This window comes from Populus trichocarpa, chromosome 16 (assembly GCF_000002775.5).
Source record: "Populus trichocarpa isolate Nisqually-1 chromosome 16, P.trichocarpa_v4.1, whole genome shotgun sequence".
In the NCBI taxonomy this organism is placed as follows: domain Eukaryota; kingdom Viridiplantae; phylum Streptophyta; class Magnoliopsida; order Malpighiales; family Salicaceae; genus Populus; species Populus trichocarpa.
The window spans coordinates 10,482,900-10,488,091 of record NC_037300.2 but is presented as its reverse complement, the minus strand read 5'-3'; the positions used below and the strand labels follow the sequence as shown (position 1 = coordinate 10,488,091).

The 5,192-nt window shown below is 31.9% G+C and overlaps 1 long non-coding RNA gene across 1 annotated transcript; it reads right to left on the bottom strand.

The window, feature by feature from the left end:
- Positions 1–2,391, bottom strand: LOC112324452 (uncharacterized). Its single transcript, XR_002978294.2, has 3 exons — positions 2,158–2,391; positions 1,206–1,265; positions 1–251 (listed from the first exon to the last, which is right to left on the bottom strand). It is a non-coding gene; the product is annotated as an uncharacterized LOC112324452 (long non-coding RNA).
- Between the last annotated feature and the right edge of the window lie 2,801 nt (positions 2,392–5,192).

Here is a 5,192-nt window from a genome sequence, read left to right as displayed (position 1 = left end):
TTCGAGCACGAAGATTGCATATATATAACACAACATAGTTTAATATTCTAACATAGTCTAGTACATTCTAATATCCCAAGCATAGGTGGATACATTTAACATTTCAGAAACAAAATATTACGAATATAATATTCTATACAGGTTACATGTTTACTGCATGACAAAATTACACCACAAATCCCTAAGTTCTTAACTTATACAAAAAGGGATCAAAGAACTTAAAATCTATTCCTGACGTGAATGGGAGGGACCTGCAAAAATATAAATTTTCCATATAATTAAAAATAAATGATTCAAATACAAGCAATTTACGGAAGAAAAATTAAACAGCATATCTATCTACTTAAATCATAAACCCCTTTTTATGGTTATATAAGAATTCTCTCTTTTTTTTCTTTTTTTTTTTTCTGTTGACTACTTCTCCCCCCCCCTCCACATCAAAAAGACTATTGCCAACACCATTGGCCTCCATTAGTGTCTTTAGTTGCCCGTCCTGGAACAACTAATCAGTTTCATGAAAATGCCGACACGAACGTAACCGTTTGTGTCATTAACTATTTTTTTTTAAAAAAAAACTAAAATAGTTAATCATTGTTCCATATTACCTTGGGAGGTTCTCAGGTATGCCGATGTCAAAAATTCTTAACATCATTAGCTTCCACCTCGGAAAGTTAATCAAGTCTATAAATTTTGCCGATATCGACGTCACCCGCCGATATCATTAACTATTCTGAAACCGAATAGTTAATCAAGTTTATAAATTTTGCCGATATCGACGTCACCCGCCGATATCATTAACTATTCTGAAACCGAATAGTTAATCAAGTTTATAAATTTTGCCGATATCGACGTCACCCGCCGATATCATTAACTATTCTGAAACCGAATAGTTAATCAAGTTTATATTTCTCCTTTCACGTACCGGTAATGTCGATGTTATCCAGCTTGGTTAACATCATCAGCCTCCCATATCAGAAACAAACAAATCAAATTTGAGAAACAGTCATTACCAAAATTCGTTGTTACTCCAAAAGAACCCATAAATTAAATCTAGTCCTCCGTTTCATTTTATTTTATTTTTCGTCATTTAACCTTTCCTTCCTCCCCCCCCCCCTTTTCCTCATCAATAAGCACCAAAATTTTATAGTTCAAAAGTTAGTGAAAATAATTATTAACTAGAGGAGATATAGGTACCAAGTACCTACCTGCTGTAGACGCTCGACTTGCGTTCCCCTGTGGTTGTTGTACTCCTCCCGCGGTTCCTCCTGAAACCACAAACACCCATCATTATTCCATATTAGTCCACATATCAAACGCAACAGCAACAATGGAAATAATATTCATTTCTCTTTTACCAAATCTTTTCTTTCTCACTTACATTCCTCATTATTATCCTTTAACTTTTCAGCTCATTTGTAGTCTAAGTGAACATCATAAATTCAATTTTGATTACCGTTTATTCTTTTTGAAGATCAAGACACACTTTATGAAGGGCAAGAAAACAAATTCTACCCTTAATATGGCTAAATTTCGCCGTTTTATCAACTTGGCCGAATCTGCCAACAGGGGTGGCAGCTTGACCTCTCCTCAGTTTTTTATTTGTATCTGGAGTTCTAGGACTCCAAATTAGGCGGGGTCGGATTCGTTGGAAAGCTAACACTTCCGGCTACAACTTCTATGAGGGGACCCTCCCTGAATTCTGTAGTTTTCAGGTCCAAAATCCCCCCAGAAGACAGGGCAGCGAACCTGCCCTGTTTTGCTAATGGAGAAAGTATCTCCATTTCGTCTTAAATCCCTGCTTCTTCATCAGTCACAGCCCCTTCCCTTTATTCATGGCATTCCCGTCTCATTTTATGTCCTCTTAAGGTCACTTGTACCAAATTAATTAATTAAGCATATCATACGTTCTCATTCCCCTCTGCAGTATCCAGCAGAGAACGTGCCCAAAGGAACCAAAAGTTCCCTTCCTCTCTTTTATGCACTCATTTGTTCTTCTTCTTTAAGGCACTTAGATTATTCTAATCCATTAAACCTCACTCATTTCTGCATTTTCCCAACATTTTATGTTAAAGAACCCTAATTCCCAATTCAAGAAAAGCATAAACTTCTAATCAAATTGAAGTTGATTTCATAGAAATTGGAATTAGAACTCCTTACTTGGATGGAAATCTAAACTTTACTTCACAAATTTTTAGAAGAATCTTAGCCTTCTTCTCCTTGTATGTAGTCAGCCACTCTTCCCCCTCTTTTCTTCACCAACTCTTCACTTTTCTTCTTGTTAATTCTTCCACCCGATTGTGTTCCTCCACTTAATAATTCCAAGGCTTATTTGGGTTTACTAATTTTAAGTGTTCACTCCTAGTTTTGATGAAGGAAAAATATGAAATTCTCCTCCCCTCCTTATTCTTATTATCAGCCGGCCATGGATGAGAGAAGGGATGGGTATTTATAGTCCCATCTCTTGTTAATTCCATTTTGGCCCCATCTTTCACCTTTTTTTTTTTTTTTTATATTATAACAACATTTTGAATTATTATAAACCCCCCCCTCTTTGTATATTTTATTCTCGGGCTTCACAATATATATATATATATATATATTATTTCTTAATTTTTTGAAAGGAAAAAGTCCTAGAGTCAATACAATGTGAAGAATATTAAATCTTTAAGAGATTTTTTTGCAAAATATTTTGAACCATATCAAACCTTTAATATATAGAAAACCCATATCACCAAGCAATTTCCCTACTATGTCTTTAAAAGCACGAGCTTTGCCTCAACTTCTTTTCCAGTTTTGACATCTGTGTCCATCTTTGTAAACCCTATGTTTAATAGTGTAAAGTTTGACTTTAAATGACAAGTAGACATGAAGAAAATATCTAAGATTGATATGTTTTAATGGAAAATAATAAGTTTTAGGATGTAAACCCCATTATTAATAGTCTAAGTTCTGAAACAAATAATAGAAAACACGAAAAAATACTTATGGTCAAGTGTCTACAAGAAAATAACAAGTTGTGGTAGCATGAGAACAATGGTAAAACAGTAATTTAATAAAAAATCTGTACCTTTAAACCTTTACCTAAAAAGAGAAGGGAAGAGGGAACTTTTCATTTTCTTTACTTGTTTCTTATTCTTGCAAAGAAGCACTACAAGGAAAGAGTTAGGGGGTATGGTTTTGGACTAAAAATAAAAATCAAAAGGCTTTTAAAATTAGAGAGAAGTAAGAGATTTCATGTTGTTAGAGAGGAAAAGTGAGAACTTTGGGAAGTTAGTGAGAGGGGATTAACTTTGGAAGAAGAAGGGTGAGATTTATCACCAAAACTCATTTAATTGAGTTGATTACAAGTAGTAAGAGGTGTGATTTCAATTGATTTCACATTTTTCATGGTAAATTAAAGAGGGAATGAAAAACCTTGATTTGAGATTTTTGGGGTTAATGAGATTTGATTATGGAAATGTAAATTGATTATATCCTTATAAATGTTGTGTTAGAAATAATGTTAACTAGGTGAAAAAAAATTGAAGTAGTAAAGTGAATAAGAGTTAGAGTAGTGAAATTGATTATGGAATTGTTAGATTGATGAAATTTTATGGATTTAATGTTTTGAAATGATGTAATTATTAGACAAAAATTATGAATTTGAGGCCAACCATGGATTTTTAAATCATGGGTGGCCAACCATGAGTAGTTAGTTTAGGAAGTATCAAATGTTGGGCATGAATAGGTGCTGATGAAATGGTTGAGTTGGTTTTGTATATTATGCTGATGATTTTGCATGTTTAGGTTGAATATGTTGTTTTTAAACTCGGGTTATGAAGTGTAAGTCATTGTTGATGAGTTTAGGGAGGTTGTAAATGCGATAATCTTATGAAAAAGGAGGTGGATTAAATTGCATATAAATGTTTAATCAAATGCTTAAATGAAATAGAGAAATTTTAAGTAAAAAATGGCATAGTATGGTATTTGAATGAAATGAATGAATGGGTAGCCTAAATGGCAAAATAAATGTTGATTGAGATGATTGAGTTGGTAGCCAACAATAGCATAATAAATATGTAAAGAAATGAATAAATGGATTGGTATTAAAAGGTGAGGTAAAGAATGCTTGAAAAAAATAAATGCATTGTTAAGATAAAATGACTAAATGAGGTGTTTAAGAAAATGAATGGATTTGGGAAAGTAAAAAAAAATGATACAATGAGATGTTTGAAAAAAATAGATAAAATTGGTGAACAAAAAAGGGATCATCCATAATTTTTTAGAAAATAAATAATGGATGTTAATGTGAATAAATAGTTGTGATAGTAGATAAAAAATGAATGAGATACTAAGTTAGATGCCTGAATATTAGGAGGGACATTCAACATAAGACCCATTGCTGAAGGATCACATGCGGTAATGACACCAGGTATGCACCTTTAATCTTAGACTTTTTTTTTTATTTTTTTATTATTGAAATAACATTTACGTCACTGTTTTTGCACATCAATAAATAAAAATGCAAGTATACAAGTATAATGTGGTAATGAGTCGACTATAATGTCGAGGACTATTACATAAAATAAATTGGTTGCAATGGTTGAGTCTGTAATGTGACAATGAGTTGGTTGCGATAACAGATACTATTACGTATAAAAAGTTGTTTGTAATTATAGGGAGTATTACATAAAATAAGTCGGTCATAGTGGTGAGAACTACAATGAAATAATAAGTTGGTCGCAATATCAAAGACTATTACATTAAATAAATTGGTCACCATGATATAAATTAATAAATAAAATATTTCGATAATAACAACAAGGAATAGCTTGCAAGATGCAGCAATTATATTGATGTAAATTAAGAAATATTTTAGGAAATACAAGTTAGGTTGTTACAAGGGATAAATGGTTAAGTAGGCAATGAATTGGAAATTACATATCAAGAGAATGAATGATACAATTCGTGTGATTAAACTAAAGGGATAATTAATTTTCATTGTGGAAAATGAAAGATGTTGAAGTATTATATGACATTAGTAGTTATACCTATAGTTAAAAATGGAATCATTTCATGCGACGACAGCTGATATAATTATAATCTTGTAAGTATATATTAGATTTCTTTTTTTTATTTGCACCAAAGTGTTATATAAATTAAATAGAAATAAAATGTAAATACGAAATTTTACAATAATAATAATAATAATA